We start from the raw sequence: 22,140 nt of genomic DNA on the forward strand, positions 1-22,140 counted from the left end.
GGAATGGACGATGAAGAACACATCAAAAACAAGATAATACAATTACAGTATGTATTTTTCTTTACAGTATGTATATTTCTCTATCATTTTCAATCCCTCATAGAACTGATAGACAATTTCAAGACATTGTTAAATCCGTGAGGACACTTTATTATTGTAATAAAGTGTACTTCACATCCAATCCCCATGAGAGCTGAGCCAGTTGTAACATCGTGTCAGTGGTGACGAAGAGTCGATCGCTCTCTGTCCCTTTAAAAGAGATCCCAAGTCAGCAAGAGTTTAATGAAAACCAAGCCTTGGGCAGAGCCACAGAGGTAGAACAGAATAAACATTAGCATGCAAACAGCAGCACTGTACTGCCTGAGTGAGCTGGCTTCCACAGCACATAGCCCAAGCAGACACTGGGGGGTGAGTGGGGAGGTGAGGGGTGTGTGCCCCCCACGGTGTCCCGTGGCTGGAAAGAGGCTGAGGGACAACATGAGGCCTGTCATCCTTCCATCCCTCACTCCGCTACGTTTTATTAGCTCTGTCACATGAATCAATTAGCCACCAGCTTGGCACTCGGGCACTGCAATGTTCTTTTGAACACAGCCTTTTGTTATTGTCAAAAGTGTGTACGTTTGACTGTATATGTTTGCAGGCTGTTTTTTCCTCCTCTCCCTCCCTCCCTCCCTCCCTCCCTCCCAGTACATACCATCTATACACTATGTTTTTAATACATTTCATTCCCTGACTTATTCTTTGTTGTTTTCTGTATCTCACAATTACTTCAAACAGTCAGACCTGTTTACTCTGCAGTAGGAGTGTTCAAAGAAGATCCAGCATGAACCTCTCTCTCTCTCTGAATCATTTATGATGGATCCCTTTTATGTGCCGAGTGACTTAGAAGACTCAAAAGAGAGAAGTTTGAAAAAAGAAACATGGAGGGGAAAATGAAGAAACACCTTGAGCTCAGCAACTGAGTGGAAATACAAAAGCTCTCAATTAGCCAGGTATCAATACAAAGCAGCAGGGCATTCTCTTTGAAAGCCCACACTCTTTCAAATATTAAACCCCCCTCGCTCATTTCAATTCAGTGTTAGATTGCGATGGCATTTGGCTTGCTCTAGTCTCCTCCCTCTCTTTCTTCTCCCCGTGTGTTAGGGGAGAGGCTGTCTGTCTTTCTGCATGCAGCTATAGCAGTATTCATCGCAGGCAGGCAGGCGTGCAGGAGACGAGATGAGCCCAGTGAAACGCGGCAGAGGCGGGCGGCGCTTGCCCTTCTCTGTGCCTTCTCTCCCTGGTGGCCCCTCCGGGCCCTGGAGCCCAATAAGCAGCCATCTGCAGACAACCTCCACCACCACGCTCCACCGGCCACACAGCCAGTGGGGTGGGGGTGTGTGTATCTGTGTGTGTGTGTTTGGGAGAGGAGGGGGGAAAAGAGGAGGAAGTAGTCCAAGGGCACAAGCACTCCATCACGCCAGAGTCCTGGGAGTGACCTCCCACCACCTGAGTGTTGGGCCCACCCTGAGTGACTGCCATGCTGGCCAGGCCCAGCCATGGTGTGGGCGCTGCGAGCACAGACCCTGTGCACTGGTACCCCAGCAATCCTCCCAGCACATCCATCCTGCCCTGCCAGCCCACAGATCGATAGACCTGCTCTTTTAATCAGGTCTCTGGTGACTGTGGGTAGAGGAGGAAGGCTAATTCCTTTCACTCTCTCTCCCCACCTCTTTACCACTCTCTTGTTTTCCTATTTTTTTCCTCCCTTCCTGTCCATTTACTCCATACTTGTTATGTTCCTATTTCCTTACTTCTCGTCCTCCCTCTCTCCACGCTGTGCTGTACCTCTCTCTCCATGCTGTATTGTAGGTGTCTGTTGTCTTCCTCTCTGTACTGTACCACTCTCTTCATGCTGTACTGTAGTGTGTGTCTGTGTTAGCAGGTTGCCAGGTTTCAGGGAGCCAGTATCCCAGGTTTGCCCAGCAGCACCACTGGCTCCCAGCCTGATGCTGCCATGCTCCAGCCCTGCCTGCCTGCTGCTTGGCACACACACTGTAATTGTGCTGATTTATTGATATGGAGCTGCGCCATACCGTAACATCATTTATACAAGATCACTCCCAAAGATGCAAACACAAAGAGAAGGAACGTTGGGGCTCTGATACATCGGCTAACTACACAGATCTCCCCCTGCCTCCGACACCTCAAACTGAATTTTACTCTGCTATTTTCAAGGGTGTGTACAGACTATCAAATTGTATATTAAATTATATACAAACTCTATATTCAAATTGAACAGGATGTTGCCTCTGGCTGCCCTTAACAAGCCAACACATCAATGGTAGCAGTACTATTGAGTCTGTTTTCCTCAGAACCCATGGAGTCTTTGTGTACTTGTATTTCTATAGACAAAAATCTAACATGCAACAATTTCAAAAATGTTAAGCTACAGTTCATCAATTCAGTCAATTGAAATAAATGAATTAGGCCCTAATCTATGGATTTCACATGACTGGGAATCTGTTGGTCACAGATAACTTAAAAAAAGGTACTGGCGTGGATCAGAAAACCAGTCAGTATCTGGTGTGACCACCACTTGCCTCATGCAGCGCAACACATCACCTTCGCATAGAGTTGACCAGGCTGTTGATTGTGGCCTGTGGAATGTTGTCCCACTCCTCTTCAATGGCTGTGAGAAGTTGTTGGATATTTGGTGGGAACTGGAACACACTGTCGTAAACTTCGATCCATAGCATCTCGAACATGCTCAATGGGTGATGTCTGGTGAGTATGCAGGCCATGGAAGAACTGGGACATGGGTCCATGCATTATCATGCTGAAACATGAAGTGATGGCAGCGGATGAATGGCACGACAATGGGCCTCAGGATCTCGTCACGGTATCTCGGTGCATTCAAATTACCATAGATTTTAAAAAATGTGTGTTCATTGTCCGTAGCTTATGCCTGCCCATACCATAACCCCACCGCCACCATGGGGCACTCTGTTCACAACATTGACATCAGCAAATCGCTTGCCCACACGATGCCATACATGCTGTGTGCCCAGTACAGTTGAAACCGGGATTCTTTCCTGAAGAACACTTCTCTAGCATGCCTGTGGCCCTCGTAGGTGAGCATTTTCCCACTGAAGTTGTTTACTAAATTGCAATCAGGTCAAGACCCTGGTGAGGACGAAGAGCACGCAGATGAGCTTCCCTGAGACGGTTTCTGACAGTTGTGGTGGCATATTTCTGCTTTACCAAATGAGGAGAGTTACAAACTACACACCAGTCAGAGTTATACTTAAACTACATCTTTAATAAAATAATAAGCTTTAGCATTTGACTTTCAACAATTCACTATTTCTAATGAACAGTTGAGAAGTACCAACAGAAAAGTACACAGATCTTTTATAGCCAAGATACACCCTTCTCAACTTACATGACGAATCACAGATCTTGAGAACTGTTCACAAAGAAAGACTTTTTTCTTGAGAAAGGAGTATCCCTTAGCCAGATAACATTCGCTATTAATTATCATTGAGTTTGGTCCCTCAGACGAGGTTCTAATCTCATTCCTGGTACTTCATAGTACAAAAACACCAACTCATCCAATGGCATATATCAGTTATCAACTCTAGATACTCCCATCTCAAGTAAACCCCCCCTTGACCCCACTCCTGGACAAGCTCACTGAGGGGAGTGAGCCTCAAGGTCATACACTATCCCAGGATAAGTGTAAGATCAGAGAGGACATACAATGTTTCCAGACACTGCCATACATCTCCCCCCAATGGGAAAAGGAGGGAGTGACTGGCGCACAGACATTGTGGAGACAAGTAATTGGTTCCCCATTAATCACGCTATCCCTTCAAATGGTTTAAGAATAGGTAAAGACACATTCACATATGAAGACAATGTTCCATTCTGTTCTCTTCCCTTTCTGATATTCTGCATAGCACCAGGGACATGTGAAAGACAAACCTGACCTCTCCCTTCTCTGGGCCCCAAGTGACTGATCACTAGCTGAGGGAAAAGTGCAACTGCCAACACTATAGTCCAAAAGGATACATTCTAATGACAAGTATCTCACATAAGCATATTATGCAAATAAAACATCTTAATTATCTATGTTACCCAACTAATTCTGATTCATCCGCCATACAGTGTGCAGAAATTATTTGGTTGTGCAAACCCAGTTTCATCAGGTGTCCGGGTGGCTGGTCTCAGACGATCCCGCAGGTGAAGAAGTCGCATGTGGAGTTCCTGGGCTGGCGTGGTCACATGTGGTCTGCGGTTGTGCAGCCAGTTGGACGTACTGCCAAATTCTCTAAAACGACGTTGGGAGGCAGTTTATGGTAGAAAAATGAACATTACATTCTCTGGCAACAGCTCTGGTGGACATTCCTGCAGTGAGCATGCCAAATTAACGAGTCCTCAAAACTTTCACATTTTAGAGTGGCCTTTTATTGTCCCCAGCACAAGATGCACCTGTGTAATGATCATGCTGTTAATCAGCTTCTTGATATGCCCGACCTGTCACATGGATGGATTATCTTGGCAAAAGAGAAATGCTCACTAACAGGGATGTAACCAAATTTATGCACAAAATCTGAGAGACATTTTTGTGCGTATGGAACATTTCTGAGATATTTTATTTCAGCTCATGAAACATGGGACCAACACTTTACATGATGTGTTTATATTTTATTCAGTGTAGTATTTGAAATGTCACCATTCTGCTAAGAGGGAATGCTCATGTTATCTGTGCTTGACCCATGATGATGGTGTCAAACAACGAATGATGTAGTCACTGTCTCTCACAGCAGCCCGTGGGAGGAGAGATGAAAAGAGAGGAGGATGATGGAGAAGAAAGGAAGAGGATGATTTCCAGCTGTGGGACACTTCAATATCTAGACTCCTTCCTCTCTGCCTCTAGGCTCTCATCACACCTGTGTACCCACAGCTGCGCGCACACACACACACACACGATATGTCACCCCTTACACAGTAGCTGAATATTAAGCAAGGCTGCAATCAATAAACCAAACACCAAAAACGGCATGTCCATACATCATCCATTTTATTACATTAAAATAAACTTCATTGCCAATTCAAGGGCATCCATCTGGATGGTAATTATGAACAATTTAAGAATGCACTGTATTCCCCTCTTCTTCTTCTGTGTATAATGTCAAGGATCTCTTGCTGCTCTTATCATTTTCACGGTTTCTTAATGTACTTGTGTGTTGGCATAATTATTCATGTCATGATCCCCAGTCATGCTAATGATCGCAGCACTCAGTCTTTAAAGAAGGCACCGCAGCCTTATCGTATTAAATCAGTTCGCTGTCATAGCAGCCAAACTAAATATATCTCCACAGCAGTTGAATCACGTGTAAGACAGCACTGTTGAGCTCAGTGCCTCCAGGCCCAGCAGTGAACAGTCCTACTGTAACTCAGAGCTGAGTGGGGTCAGTGGTGTAGTTAGTGGGATCCTCAATGAGGTCTCTTCATTCTTTCCCAGACCACCGTCTGGTGAGTCAGTCACTTGGAGCACATCTCGATGGTTCACTGTAGTATGAGGAGGGTCTCTGCTCCTGTTGGAGGGAGGTGTCATGGAGGAGGTGAGCCGTGAAGGAGGTGCAGGCTTCTCTACTAGTTAGGTGGGGAAGAAGTGCTTGACTAGGTCCTTCTTGTTGACCTTCCCCATCTGGTTCCTGGGCATCTCCTCCACCAGGACCAGGCCTGTAGGGATGGTGTATGGAGCCATGTGCTCTATGAAACACATGACAATTAACACACAGGACTGAAACACATATAAAGGCACGCGCATATTAACTCTTCTACTGCTTAACACACAGGCACGCACACGCAGGCACGCACACACAGGCACAAAGCCACGAGACACTACTTGAGCGTACACACAATAACAATTACAGTGGAACAAAGGCTGAGCCCCTGGTGTTGCAGTCAGTTTGAGAGATAAGACAGCGTCCTTCATACGCACTAGAGCGTCTCTCTCCCTCGGTAATATCCCCCAGACTGCTTCAAGACATTTCCTATTTGGTTAATACAAAACAATACAATCAGCATGAAGTAAAAACAAATAGTCAAGGCAAAAACACAAGGCTGAGCTAATTAAATGTCTGCCATTTTGAATGCATGGTTGTTATGTCGAGTCGTGAAGCCTGCAGCGTTTTTTATTATCTAATGGCTGTGTTGTGGCGATAGACAGAGAATAGTAAATCAACAAATCATATTGTAGCATAGCGTACTTCTGTCCCTCGCAGCAGATGGGTCTGTCTCTCTCTCTCTGCATTGCTCTCTATACATGTGGCTGGCTGCATGACTGTGTCAGACAACTATGTGTGTGTGTGTGTGTGTGTGTGTGTGTGTGTGTGTGTGTGTGTGTGTGTGTGTGTGTGTGTGTGTGTGTGTGTGTGTGTGTGTGTGTGTGTGTGTATGTGTGTGTGTGTGTGTGTGTCTAATGGGGCTTGTTCACACACCCATCTCTCAGAGGCTCTGCCTGTTGTGTGTGTATGTATGTATGTGTGTGTGTATGTTAGTGTTTGTGTGTGTCTGCACTAGCTAGTGAGGAACACAGCGCTTGACACAGATACAGGGTGACAGCTGAAGCCGGGGCACTGAGGAGTGAGCATCCATGCACTTGTTTGCCCCCCCTCCTTCTCTGCCTCCCTTTCTGTTCATCCTCTCCATCTCCTTCACCCTGGCTGGCCCTGCCTTGGCCCTGTGCTTGCCCGTCCGCAGGCAGCACCTGTGGGTGGGGGGGTGACAGGGTCATTGGCAGACAGGCAGCAGTGCTAATCCACCATGCAGGACCAGCAGGGCACAGCAGTAGGGCCTGCACACCCCCACACCATATGGAGCCCACAGCACACACAGACACAAGCACACACACACGGGGTGGGCAGAGAGTGATAGAGAGAAAGACAAAGACAGATGGAGGGAGAGAGACTGAGAGGGAGACAGAAAGAAAGAATACATACAGCGAGTAAGAGAGAGGTGGGGGGCACAAGGAGGGAGAGAGAGAAGGGGAGAGACCTGGCCTGAGCCATTTCACAGAAAGGGACATGTGTCTTCTGCCAGTGTTGGGGGGCAAAATAAAACCACAGTGACATTTAGAGAAAAAAAGAAGCCAAGACCGAAACAGCAACAGCTTGCCTGCCTTACAGACCTCCACCATCATCCCTCATTTCCTCATCCTCCCTCTCTCTCTATTCTCTCCTCAGCTCCCTTCATCAGTCCACATCTGCCCTTGGCCTCTTCAGTTAAATGAGAGTGGTCTCTCTCTCTCTCTCTCTCTCTCTCTCTCTCTCTCTCTCTCTCTCTCTCTCTCTCTCTCTCTCTCTCTCTCCAGTAGTTAGGTTGCTATTGATTTTGAGGCTTCAGCAGCAGTTACTATAAACAAGTCTGGATGACTCCTCGGGGGACTGAGCAGTGAAGTCTTCCTCTAATTCAATAAATCCGGTGGACAAAATTCTATTTTCAAAAACACAATTTAAGGTTTTCGCATGTTCCCAAAGAGTAAAGCCACAGAACCATGAACACCAAATGGTTGATGGAATGGAGCAGCATGATAGCAGACATACCAACAAATCTAATATACACTAGATCTACGATTTATATGCACCTTTATGGAGTGCTTTTGAAATAAATACCTCTACATTTATTGGGAGTTTTAATGTTTTTATATATATATATATTTTTTTTTTTTTACTAATGCTGCTTCATGGCGCTATAAAACTAGTGTGACAATAATGTCCTTTGTTTTGCCTGTTACCTGCCCCAGGTCTTCAGCTCTGACAGGGTCATGCTCCGCCCCCTCTTCAGCTGCACCACCGCTGTCACCTTCTGTCCCCAGGTGGCATCCCGAGCACCAATCACAGCCACATCTGAGAGATCAGGGGTCACCACACATAGACAACACCCTGAAATAAGACACACCCTGAAAGCTACTGTAATACTGTAATATGCTACTGTAATATGTCAACGAGTAAAATGATTAATGTTGTTTAAACCCAACCCAAAACCTAATCTTAACACAAAAGTCTGAGTCTTTAGGCCAAGCACCGGTGTAAGTCCCTGCAGTGGAAAAGCCCCATGAAGGAGCCAATGGAGGGGGTGTTTACCTGTGGTATCAGGGTGGGCTAGCAGGTGTCGCTCCACCTCCAGAGCACTGATCTTATAGCCTCCACTCTTTATGATGTCCACAGAGGTGTGGCCCATGATCCAGTACACTCCATCCTTATAGACCGCTGTGTCCCCTGCAGGACACCATACAAACAAGGGATACTGGGCTTAGATAGGAGAAACACAGAAAAACAAGCCCGCGCTAAACAAAAATTGCTTAACAGTCCTCATTTATCAAAGGCATGCACATCTACCATGTACTGAAAAATGCACACACTCCATCATTCAACCCCTACTCCCACCGGGTTGTCATATGGCCTGGCATATTGGGTGTAATATAGGCTTGTGTTTGGAGGAGGGAGAGAGGGTGGGTGGCATAACAAAGCAGGCCTACTCAGTGTGCCTGAGACTCACAGTACCACAACGCAGGCCTGCTTGATAAGTGTGTCAGAGACTCAGCGGATCCCCAGTAAACATGGCCAGCACAGTCCACAGCTACAGACCACAGCAGAACAGCTGAGACTGAGAGCTCCATCAATCAGCAGGTGAATGGCAATATCCTGGACACTACACACACAGGCTGCTGATGCATTCAACCTGCTTTGCCTCTATCTCTTGGGCAAATAGCTGAGAGGGAAGAGAGAGAGAGAGAGAGAGATAGAGAGAGAGAGAGAGAGACAGAGAGACAGAGAGACACAGAGACAGAGAGACAGAGAGAGAGAGAGAGAGAGAGAGAGAGAGAGAGAGACACAGAGAGAGAGAGAGAGAGACACACAGAGAGAGAGAGAGAGACACAGAAAGAGAGAGAGACACACACAGAGAGATAGAGAGAGACAGAGAGAGAGAGAGAGCAGCTCAGCTGGAGTTCCCCTTAATTACCTCCCCCATGCCCACCACTGATTAGCAGCACAACGCCAAGACTCAGGTGTGCTGGGCTGTCTCAGTGGCACTGTAAGAACAACAGCCTATATAATATATAAAAACACAAACAACCGTGGACTATATCTGGGAGCTGGCTGACATCCAGGCCACCTGACACCTCATCACTAGGTAACACTTTCTCTTTGTGGAAACGCCACACCTACCAGCCAGGGCTCAGAGAGAGGCTGAGGAGAGGAACACTGACTGTCTGTCATACTGTGACCTCAGACAGAAGAGCCATGCTAGACACCTACTGGTGTGACCACGGGGGAGTACTGGAGGTGTGTGTGTGTGTGTTTGGGAGTGGTGTGTTGAAGGGAGAGTTTATGTGTGAGTGTGTGTGTGGGCTGGTTATTGAGTGTGATAAGGTGCTGGTTATTGAGTGTGAGGGCTCAGCTGGGGCTGGGGGATGATGAGGAGGGGAAGTGGGTCATTGTGGTGGATGAGTGTGGGACTGAGAGAGGTAGAGAGGGTAAGGTGTGGAGAGAAGGCGAGAGTCCTGGTGGATCATTACAGAGTCCCCAGCTGAGGCAGGGAGAGGGAAATGAAGGATGTGTGAGAGGTGTGGGGGTTTATTTTGGGATGTATTGGGCAGCGTGAGAGGTGTGGGGATGTATTGGGCAGCGTGAGAGGTGTGGGGATGTATTGGGCAGCGTGAGAGGTGTGGGGATGTATTGGGCAGCGTGAGCAGCTTGAGAGGTGTGGGGATGTATTGGGCTGTGTGAGAGGTGTGGGGATGTATTGGACAGCGTGAGCAGCGTGAGAAGTGTGGGGATGTATTGGACAGGGTGAGAGGTGTGGGGATATATTGGGCAGCGTGAGAGGTGTGGGGATGTATTGGGCAGCGTGAAAGTTGTGGGGATGTATTGGGCAGCGTGAGAGGTGTGGGGATGTGTTGGGCAGCGTGAGAGGTGTGGGGATGTGTTGGGCAGCGTGAGAGGTGTGGGGATGTATTGGGCAGCGTGAGCAGCGTGAGAAGTGTGGGGATGTATTGGGCAGGGTGAGAGGTGAGGGGATGTATTGGGCAGCGTGAGAGGTGTGGGGATGTATTGGGCAGCGTGAGAGGTGTGGGGATGTATTGGGCAGCGTGAGAGGTGTGGGGATGTATTGGGCAGCATGAAAGTTGTGGGGATGTATTGGGCAGCGTGAGAGGTGTGGGGATGGGTTGGGCAGCGTGAGAGGTGTGGGGATGTATTGGGCAGCGTGAGCAGCTTGAGAGGTGTGGGGATGTATTGGGCAGCGTGAGCAGCGTGAGAGGTGTGGGGATGTGTTGGGCAGCGTGAGAGGTGTGGGGATGTATTGGGCAGCGTGAGCAGCTTGAGAGGTGTGGGGATGTATTGGGCTGTGTGAGAGGTGTGGGGATGTATTGGGCAGCGTGAGCAGCTTGAGAGGTGTGGGGATGTAGTGAGCAGCGTGAGAGGTGTGGAGATGTATTGGGCTGTGTGAGAGTGGTGGGGTTGTATTAGGATTTGTGAGGGGGTTAAGCAGGTACTGGAGAACGGGGCCTGGCCCAGGGCTGGTGGGTGGTGACTGGTGGAGGACAAGTGGAAGGTGCAGCAGGTGACACATCCACAAGGTCACTCAGCCTCTCTCTCTCTCTGTCTCTCTCTCTGACTGCCTTCATTAGAGATACAGCATCAGGAGAAGAGAACTATGACATGACCTTCTATTCAGTCTCACTTCTACCAGACGATATAGTCACCTCTACCTTCTATGACTCAGATCATATCAGTGTACATTATCATATGCATAGTACACACTTGCCATCGTATATGGTATCAAGGTAAGGAAATACTAGATAAAGACTTGAGCATAAATCAAAACCAGTTTAGTTACAGTCTCTCATCTCCTCTCTATCACTCGCGCACTTAATCATCTCAACCTCCCAAAAAACATTCATCTTTCTTCTCTTCATCCCTCTATCCATCCTGCCTCTTTCAGCACGCTCCTCTTTCAGCACGCTCCTCTTTCAGCACTGCGACTCCTCCATCCTCTCCATCTCCCCTTTCTCACTCTCTCTCTCCCCTCCCCCTCCTTTCTACAGTGTCTCTTCCTCTCCCATTGCCTCCCTCCCTCTCTCTCTCTCCTCCTCTCTTTCTCTCTCCTCCCTGCCTCCGCCGAGCACAGCATCAATAGAGGCCCCATCTGTTCCCATACATCACGCACTTCATTTCAGTTTATTAGCCGGGATAAATCATAAATATTTCATTATACATCACGGGCGGCTGTCGCAGGGACGCCGCAATTTATCACCGCTGCCCTCTCTCCCGGCTCCGCGTCGGAGCAATAAGCTTTCCAGTCTATTAAACAAGATTGATACAGTGTGTAAATTTAGATATTGGGAATTTCTTCACAGACCACTGCTCTGCACTGATAGGCCGGGGCAACGGGGGAGGAGGGGAGGATGAGGGGAGGAGAGGAACTGGATGGGTGTTAACATCAGTAATAGTGTATTTACAGTTTCCTCTTCCTTCCCTTCGGTTTTAAGGAAGAAAACCCCAAAAGCCAGGAATAATTTAGTCACAGGCGTGTAGCCCCGTTCTCATGTAAATAGAAAGTAGAATGAGAACATGTTTTACATGACTACAGATGCCTGGAATGCCATGGGGTTGGAGGGGAATATATGCATAGCTTTTCACTTCACCCCTCTTTACTGCTCAATGATGTCTGCGGGGAAAGGGGTCTACACAACACAGCAGACAGACATATTACTAACATACAGTACAGTCAAACACACTTCAGCTGACTTTGAGACACTTGGTGCTCACTTGACGATGACTGTTGTGACCTTCTGTCTTTGAGGAAGGGGAAAATAAGGAGAGAGAAACAGCGTCTGTTTGGAATGAGGGACCACTGGGAATAGTGATTGGAGAAGAAACCCGATAAAAATGGAAAGGGGGGCGTTTGGAAGTGTGTTACCAGGACACACTGAAGAATACTTGTGAATTGGCATCCCAGTCTCAGTACTGTTGTGGAGGACAAGCGGAGGAGGAGGGAGATATGGACGAGTGGCTTTCTTAATTAAAACGATAAGAAGCCTAATTGCACTGGGCTTTCATCTCCTTGGTAGGCATGGGGGGGGGGGGGCGATGGATGCAATGGAAGAAAAGAAAAAGTGGAGTGAGGAAAGAACGGAATAGAAGATGGAGTGCAGAGAAAGTTCCTGGTCTACAGTGGAATGTCTCCACTCCTCTCAGCACCTTCCCAGTGTCTGTCTCCCCCTGCCTGCCACCATGATCTCAAGCCTGGCTGGAAGTCTGAGACAGGGAAAAGGTCAGGGAAGTGACAGTCAGCACTGCCCAAAGCCAGAAAAAAACACAGAGGCACAAACATACACCCACACTTGTCTTTGGGTGCTCTGGGCACACTCAGTGGTAAGGTTACACGTAGGAGGTTTTGGTCTGTGAGGGGGGGGGCTCTAGAAAGGGCAGAGTGAGACAAATGACAAATGCCACGCTCAACGTCACACACACTTCTGTCAACTCCAGGCGCCGCTGCTCTAGTTAGAGAGGGACACATGGAACAGCGTCTGTGCCAGTTGAAGGACATCAAGTCAGTCCTGTATCAGTCAGTCAGCATTTTCACCTCACACAAGACGCCATCAACCAACTAAGTAGCGCAGTGATGAAGATAAGCCAGTAAACATGTTCTCAGTGAGAACATCCAGCATCACAGCAAGAGGAGAAGGCCTTATCGGAGCTGGATGAATGGGGGGTCTGCTACTCTGTTCACAGCCATCTCTCTTTAAGAACAACAGTCACCACAAAGCAGGGAGACATTAATATTAATGCCAACATTAAAACCCAGGCGGCTAAATGGAACAGCTAATGAGGATGAATAACAGACAACCGCTGACAAAAATCACCAGCTCTGATGTTATTTATCATCCTTAACTTTTGTCACCGCTCCTTTTTTGCGTAATTAATATCGTACGAGAAAGCGGCTTCGCACTTGGATGAGTGATCTAATTTGTTTAATACAATGCAATTAAAGGGAGAGAATTGCTTTATGTTAATGTTACTGACTATGTTGCTCGCGGTTGATTATCGTCTTGGCGAGATAGCGAACAAAACTTTTACGATTGATAACCTCTCCCGGGAGATCTGGCGTGTACTTAAGCTAACTACTTGACTACAGTTTGCATGCAACTGTTCACCATGTTTGACACACAGAGCCGGTGCAGTAGCAAGCACCCTAGAATCTAAACCGAAACCATTTATGCCAAGACATAGCAGAGATCAACATGGCAGCACACTGCCTACACTGTAGCGGTAATGCTGGTATTCCTATCAATGTACTGTAGGCATTTCCCTGCCTTATCAGCGAGTCTAAAAAGACTAATGGCCTGTTCCTTCCATCCTACCTATACCTCCATCCTCTCCTCTCACGGCCAACTCTATCACAACACAAAGAGGTCCCTCCATCCCCTTCCATCTGCCATCAGCCACAGAATGCCCACAGTTGACAGCCAGCTCAGAAAATACTCAATATTTATCTATCAGTCTTTCCACTAAAAAGAGAAAATCAATGCCAAGACAAAAGTAGAGTAGGTCAATAAATCTAATGCCTACACAAGTATACAAGTCCTCCCGGAGTCTTTGTTTCTTCTTCGGGCACACAGAATGTTTATAGCATTTCAATGTAGAACTAGTGGTTTACCACATATCCTGCAGACACAAGTGCTTACTGTGTTGAATTGCAATACCTGTACCAGAGTATTTGAATACACAGAGTCCCACATGTCAACACCTTGATTGGAACATATCATTAGAATGGAAGTGTAGCCTTACCATAGGGGAAATGGAACACGTGGAGGGTGAATGGTAGAGCCGTGAGGGGAACATGACATGGGAGGGGCAATGTGTTGTGACCGGAGGTGAAATGTGACATTGGGGAGGGTGATAGGGAAGGAATGCTTAAATCACTAGTGATGGCTGCCTGCCTGGAAAATAAGGCACACTGCTGGCTGACTGTCTGTCTGTCTGTCTGTCCTGCAGACTCTAGTTTCACCTCAGCTGAGAGGTTAAGACTGACAAAACTTTAAAACCTAACATGCACTGAGCACACACACAAATGTAAAAAATATTTGCAGATTGAATGACAAATCCGGCCATAGAACAAACTACACACAAAGTCAACGGACCACAGACTAATGATTGTGGGAAAAAATTTATAAATGAGAGTATCGCAATATTATTTTGGGAAGATATTATATTGATTCTGTAACTCCAAGTATCAAAACAAAATCAAATATACAGTATATGAGGAAAGAATTCAGACCCTGTCAGAGCTACTAGGAGTGCTGGGTGGAATGGAGTCAAACGCAGAGAGCAAAGTTAAGGTACGTGGATTTATTTTCCAATGCACGGGAAAATCATGCCCTAACACATACGGGCACATCAGAAAAGTCCAATAACACCAGACTAAACTGTTACGAGGAAAATAACAAAATCCACTACAAAATCCTACACCAACATAACAGAAAGTAAGCCCGCACAACAGCCAGCGGGCTACCTAACCTTATATAGCCTACCCACCAAACTAAACTCAAAACAGGTGCACCCAATCAGCCCAAATTAACAGAAACCAAAAAGAAAGAAACGATGGCAGCTAGTAGGCCGGTGACGACGACCGCCGAGCCCCGCCCGAACAGGAAGAGGCACCATCCTCGGCGGGATTCGTGACAGTACCCCCCCTCTGACGCGCGGCTCCCGCAGCGCGCCGACCCCGGCCCCGAGGACGACCCGGAGGGCGAGGCGCAGGACAATCCGGGTGGCGACGGTGGAAATCAGCCAAGAGGGAAGGATCTAAAATATCCTTCCCAGGTACCCAGCACCTCTCCTCCGGACCGTACCCCTCCCAGTCAACGAGGTACTGCAGGCCCCTCACCCGGCGTCTCGAGTCCAGAATAGCTCGTACAGCGTACGCCGGGGACCCCTCGATATCCAGAGGGGGCGGAGGGACCTCCGGCACCTCACCTTCCTGAAGGGGACCAGCTACCACCGGCCTGAGGAGAGACACATGAAACGAGGGGTTAATACGATAGTAAGAGGGGAGTTGTAATCTATAACACACCTCGTTTATCCTCCTCAGGACTTTAAATGGCCCCACACACTGCGGCCCCAGCTTCCGGCAGGGCAGGCGGAGGGGCAGGTTTCGGGTCGAGAGCCAGACCCTGTCCCCTGGTGCGAACACAGGGGCCTCACTGCGGTGGCGGTCAGCGCTCCTCTTCTGACGCTCACTGGCCTGCCTGAGAGAGGCCTGGACTGCCCGCCAGGTCTCTCTAGAGCGCTGGACCCACTCCTCCACCGCAGGAGCTTCGGTCTGGCTCTGATGCCACGGAGCCAGGACCGGCTGGTACCCCAATACGCACTCAAATGGCGACATGTTAGTTGAGGAGTGGCGGAGTGAATTCTGGGCCAACTCTGCCCACGGAACGTACCTTGCCCATTCTCCAGGCCGGTCCTGGCAATACGACCTCAGAAACCTACCCACTTCCTGGTTCACCCGTTCCACCTGCCCATTACTTTCAGGGTGATACCCAGAGGTAAGGCTGACCGAGACCCCCAGACGCTCCATAAACGCCCTCCATACCCGGGACGTGAACTGGGGACCTCGATCAGATACGATGTCCTCCGGCACCCCGTAGTGCCGGAAGACGTGGGTAAAAAGAGCCTCCGCAGTCTGTAGGGCCGTAGGGAGACCAGGCAATGGAAGGAGACGACAGGACTTAGAAAACCGATCCACAACGACCAAAACGGTAGTGTTCCCCTGAGAAGGAGGAAGATCAGTCAGGAAATCTACCGATAAATGAGACCATGGCCGTTGTGGAACCGGGAGGGGTTGTAACTTCCCTCTCGGTAGGTGCCTAGGAGCCTTACTCTGTGCGCATACCGAGCAGGAAGAGACATAGAGTCTCACGTCCTTAGCCAAGGTGGGCCACCAGTATTTCCTCCTAAGATCCCGCACTGTTCTCTCAATCCCCGGATGACCCGAAGAAGGTAGTGTATGAGCCCACCGAATCAAACGATCACGAACACCAAGCGGTACGTACCTACGGCCAGTTGGACACTGGGATGGCACAGGTTCTACCCTTAACGCCCGCTCGATGTCCGCGTCCACCTCCCATACCACCGGGGCCACCAGACACGAGGCTGGAAGGATGGGAGTCGGATCGATGGACCGGTCATCCGTGTCATAAAGACGTGACAGCGCGTCAGCCTTGGTGTTAAGGGAACCTGGTCGGTAAGAGATCTTAAATCTAAAACGAGTAAAAAACATGGCCCACCTAGCCTGACGCGGACTCAGTCTCTTCGCCTCTCGGATATACTCCAGATTTCGGTGGTCAGTCCAGATGAGAAAAGGGTATTTGGCCCCCTCAAGCCAGTGTCTCCACACTTTCAGGGCTTTTACCATAGCTAGTAACTCCCGATCCCCCACATCATAGTTCCGCTCCGCCGGCTCCAGCTTCTTAGAAAAGAAAGCACAGGGACGGAGCTTCGGTGGCGCGCCCGAGCGCTGGGATAGCACGGCTCCAACACCAGCCTCGGACGCATCCACCTCCACTATGAACGCTAACGAAGGGTCCGGATGCGCCAACACGGGAGCCTCAGTAAACCTTGCCTTCAACTGGTTGAAGGCTCCATCTGCCTCAGCCGACCACCGTAAACGCACCGGCCCCCCCTTTAGCAGTGAGGTAATTGGTGCCGCCACTTGACCAAAACCCCGGATAAACCTCCGGTAGTAATTGGCAAACCCTAAAAACCGCTGCACCTCCTTTACCGTGGTTGGAGTCGGCCAATTACGCACGGCGTTTACGCGGTCACACTCCATCCTCACCCCCGAGGTGGAAATGCGATAACCCAGGAAGGAAACGGCTGGTTTGGAGAACACACATTTCTCAGCCTTGACGTATAGGTCATGCTCCAGCAGTCGCCCAAGCACCCTGCGCACCAGGGAGACATGAGCGGCGCGTGTGGCAGAATAGATCAAGATGTCATCAATATATACTACCACACCCAGCCCCTGCAAGTCTCTGAGAATCTCATCTACAAAGGATTGGAAAACGGCTGGAGCATTCTTCAACCCATACGGCATGACGAGGTACTCATAGTGGCCTGATGTGGTACTAAACGCTGTTTTCCACTCGTCTCCTCCCCAAATACGCACCAGATTATACGCGCTCCTGAGGTCCAGTTTTGTGAAAAAACGCGCTCCGTGGAATGATTCCATCGCCGTAGCGATCAGAGGTAGTGGATAACTAAATCCCACTGTGATTGAATTTAGACCTCGATAATCAATGCACGGACGCAGTCCTCCCTCTTTTTTTCTCACAAAAAAGAAACTCGAGGAGGCGGGTGACATGGAGGGCCGAATGAACCCCTGTCCCAGAGCTTCCGTGACATATGTCTCCATAGCCAACGTCTCCTCCTGTGACAAAGGGTACACGTGACTCCTGGGAAGTGCAGCGTTCTCCTGGAGGTTTATCACGCAATCCCACCGTCGATGAGGGGGTAATTTAGTCGCTTCCTTCTTACTAAAAGCGATAGCCAAATCGGCATATTCTGGGGGAATGCGCACAGTGGAAACCTGGTCTGGACTCTCCACCGATGTGGCACCGATGGAAACTCCCACACACCTACCTGAACACTCATCTGACCACCCCTGAAGAGCTCCCTGTCGCCAGGAAATGAGGGGATTGTGAATGGCTAGCCAGGGAATCCCCAACACCACCGGAAAACCAGGTGAATCAATAAGGTAAAAACTGATCTGCTCCCTATGATCCCCCTGGGTTACCATGTCCAGCGGAATCGTGGCCTCCCTGACCAGTCCTGACCAGAACGGTCGGCTATCTAGGGAGTGCACAGGGAAAAGGTGGGTCTATCTGCACCAGCGGAACACCCAACTTACGGGCGAGTCCGCGATCCATAAAACTCCCAGCTGCGCCTGAGTCGACTAGCGCCTTATGCTGAAGAGAGGGAAAAAACGCAGGGAAAAAAATAACCAAAAACATATGACCAACAGGGAGCTCTGGGTGAGTCTTGTGCCTACTCACCTGGGGTGGCCGAGGAGTATTCCGCCTGCCATCCCGACTCCCAGATGGACTCCTCCAGCACCGGTCCGAAGTGTGTCCTCTCCGGCCACAGTAGGTGCAGGAAGAGCCACCTCCTCCGGTCCCCCTAGATGCAGCTCCTCCCAACTCCATCGGAGTTGGAGCGGGAGAGCTGGGAGGTGGAATGGACAGGACCCCCTCTGAACGCCCGCGGGCAGCTAGCAGGTTATCCAGTCGAATTGACATGTCGATCAGTTCATCTAGAGATAGTGTGGTGTCCCGACAAGCTAGCTCCCGACGGACGTCCTCCCGAAGGCTACAACGGTAATGGTCTATTAAGGCCCTGTCATTCCACCCCGCTCCAGCAGCCAAAGTCCGGGGATTGAGAGAACGGTGCGGGCTTCTGTCAGAGCTACTAGGAGTGCTGGGTGGAATGGAGTCAAACGCAGAGAGCAAAGTTAAGGTACGTGGATTTATTTTCCAATGCACGGGAAAATCATGCCCTAACACATACGGGCACATCAGAAAAGTCCAATAACACCAGACTAAACTGTTACGAGGAAAATAACAAAATCCACTACAAAATCCTACACCAACATAACAGAAAGTAAGCCCGCACAACAGCCAGCGGGCTACCTAACCTTATATAGCCTACCCACCAAACTAAACTCAAAACAGGTGCACCCAATCAGCCCAAATTAACAGAAACCAAAAAGAAAGAAACGATGGCAGCTAGTAGGCCGGTGACGACGACCGCCGAGCCCCGCCCGAACAGGAAGAGGCACCATCCTCGGCGGGATTCGTGACAGACCCATTGACTTTTTCCACATTTTATTACTTTACAGCCTTATTCTAAAATTGATGAAATAGTTTTTCCCCCTCATCAATCTACACACAATACCTCATAACGACAAAGCAAAAACAGGTTTTTTTGACATTTTTGGAAATGTATGAAAAAAAACGGAAATATCACATTTACATAAGTATTCAGACCTTTTAATCAGTACTTTGTTGAAGCACCTTTGGCAGCGATTACAACCTCGAGACTTTTTGGGTATGACGCTACAAGCTTGACACACTCATTCTTTCTCCGAATCATCTCTGCAGATCCTCTCAAGCTCTGTCAGGTTGGATGGGGAGCGTCGCTGCACAGCTATTTTCAGGTCTCTCCAGAGATGTTCGATCGGGTTCATGTCCGGGTTCTGGCTGAGCCACTCAAGGACATTCAGAGACTTGTCCCGAAGCCACCCCTGCGTTGTCTTGGCGGTGTGCTTAGGGTCGTTGTCCTGTTGGAAGGTGAACCTTCGCCCCAGTCTGAGGTCATGAGGGCTCTGGAGCAGGTTTTCATCAAGGACTTCTCTGTACTTTGATCTGTTCATCTTTACCTCGATCCTGACTAGTCTCCCAGTGCCTCCAGCTGAAAAACATGCCACCAGCATGATGCTGCCATCATGCTGTTGTAGAAACATCTCAAGGATGATCAATGGAAACAGGATGCACATGAGATCAATTTCAAGTCTCATAGCAAAGGGTCTGAATACTTATGTAAATAAGGTATGTTTTTTATTCTTAGTAAATTTGCAAACATTTCTAAAAACCTGTTTTCCCTTTGTCATTATGGGGTATTGTTTGTAGATTGATGAGGAATAAAATCAATTATAGCATAAGGCTGTAACGTAACAAAATGTGGGAAAGGGAAAGGGGTCTGAATACTTTCCAAATGCACTGTAGTGTATGTGCGTTTGCACTTGTGGTGCGTGTGCGTGTGTGTGGTAAAGTAATGGTAATGAGCCTGGCTCTGTGAGAGGTTCTGCTCTCCTCTCTGCCCTGAGATGAGCTGAGGGAGGATGAGCTCCACTCCTCTCCTCTCCTCCTAGTTAACATTCTCCCCTCTCCCTCCAGTGGCCTGCACACCCACATCCAAGCCTGCCTGTTATTTACGAGCACAGCAAGGCTAATGTGCAGTCCCCAAACAGTGCTTACCCGAGCACTGGCAACTTTTAGGACGCCTCCATTATTCATAAGTATGTGCACGCAGCATTTGGAAAATTGCTAATGCTTTCCCTCCCAGCCATCTTTATTTATTGATATATTTATTTATTTATTGTTTTTCAGAGCATAATCCATTCCCGGGGAAAAAGAGTGAGCTGTCCTGCTAGAGCGCCGGAGACCAGCTGAACCCCACTTCTCCCAGTCTCTCCCTCTCTCCATTTCTATCTCTGTAGCCCTACCGCTAATAAAATTAATGGCCTTGTTTACGAGGGACAGTCTTAAGGACTCCACTGGCACAATGGAAAAACCTTATTAGTAAGAGCCTAACCACACAGGCAGGCAGCCTGCACACAAACACCAGAGGCAGACGAAATCTGACCACAACAGTCAATATCTCACGGAGGGAGTCGAAGATAACGATCCATCCACAACATTGGTTATGATTTCATGATGGCGTTAGGCCTTGGCAGGATTCCTCACACCGTCTGCGTGCTTGTGTGTCACCAGGTTGAAAAGATGTTAAGATCCTGATAGAGGGATGAGACTAGTGGAGGCAAGGTTTCAGTTACTACGTCCAGAGACCGGCTCATCATTACTGCTGTATACTTGGGAGGCCATTGGCAAGGTAGACCCCAGTCAAACAGTCAGTAACTCTAAACCAGTGTGAATGATCTGCTCAAAAGGTAGCCTGGAGTCCCTGGCCAGTTAACGAGACTGGCACACACTGTCCCTCTCCTTGGTAGGTAATCTAGCAGACACAGACAGCTGAAAGGGAGCTACTGAGGAGTACGTTTGAAAGCAGGGCAGATTGGAGGAGAGGAGAGGCCGAGTGAGTGAGTTGACACAAAGAGAAGTGAGGAAAATCAATGGGAACAAACGTGGTGTGGAGATGGGCGCAAAGTGAGCGCTCAACAGGGTGACAGCTTATCCATAGAGGTGCCAGTCAGGCTGCAGCAGGGCCACACTTACCCAATTAAAGAGACCGCCAGGCAAACAGAAACCATGTTGACCTCTTGGCTCTCCCTGTTCTTTTCTCTTCCTCCCTCTCTTCCTTGCTTTCTTCCTCTCTCCATCTTCCCTCTCTCCTTCCCCCCGCTCTGCCTGAGGGAGTCTGTGTGTGTGGTAAAGGGTGAGCACACAGGGTCAAATCCAATAGGAGGATGAGAGGGTTAAGAGTTGAGATGGTGAGAGACAGACAGCTAGTTCAGGTGAGGGTAAAGAACGGGAGGGATGGAGGAGGGAGGGATGGAGAAGCGAGCTGGCGGAGAGGGGGAGAGTGTAAGAGGGGGAGTAGGTGTGAGGGTGAAAAGGGTATGAGTGTGAGAGGAAGTCGGTGGAAGTGAGGGAGAGTGTAAGTAGTACTCGTCTTGAAACTCACACCTTTTCACACTGCCTACCAACAGAGCCAAGATCACACATAGTGACAAAGAACCATGCACTGGACAGGGAATAGCATTGTGAAAACTGACACTGTGTCATGAGTTTATCTTTACATTAAGGCCCTCTGCGCACATTCTCCAGTCTCCCTATTCAAATACATGAACTGGCCACAAGCCTTCAGATGAGGTGACATCAGATCTGACACTCCTAACACCTAGAAGGGCAGCAGAATAGAGTGAATAGGCCTGGGCATATAGGGTATGTCAAAGTAAATGTAAAGTAGTGCTGTATTGAGCAGAGGAGGCTGCTGGGACAAGCTATAGGAGGACAGACTCATTGTAATGGCTGGAATGGAATAAATGAAACGGTATCAAACAAATCCAACAAATGTTTGACTCCGTTCCATCTATTCCAGTCCAGCCATTACAATGTGCACGTCCTCTTATAACTCCTCCCACCAACCTCCGCTGGTAGTGAGGATATAGCTGCCTATGGAGCTGGTGGATGCAGGGTCGCCATGGCAAGCAGGCTGCCTGAGGTGATGGTGAGTGTGACTGTGTGTGTGTGTGCATGTGTATGTAGGATGGAGCAAGCAGGCGGGTGGGCAGGCAGGCAGGCAGGGTGCTTGGCAGTAGCAATGGCTGGCTAGGGGACTGACT

The 22,140-nt window shown here is 48.9% G+C and overlaps 1 pseudogene; it reads right to left on the reverse strand.

Annotated features, from left to right (window-relative positions):
- Nucleotides 1-5,644: 5,644 nt before the first annotated feature.
- Nucleotides 5,645-22,140, reverse strand: part of LOC129854345 (malonate--CoA ligase ACSF3, mitochondrial-like) — a 38,354-nt pseudogene continuing 21,858 nt past the window's right edge.

This window comes from Salvelinus fontinalis, chromosome 4 (assembly GCF_029448725.1).
Source record: "Salvelinus fontinalis isolate EN_2023a chromosome 4, ASM2944872v1, whole genome shotgun sequence".
NCBI classification, from domain to species: Eukaryota; Metazoa; Chordata; class Actinopteri; order Salmoniformes; family Salmonidae; genus Salvelinus; species Salvelinus fontinalis.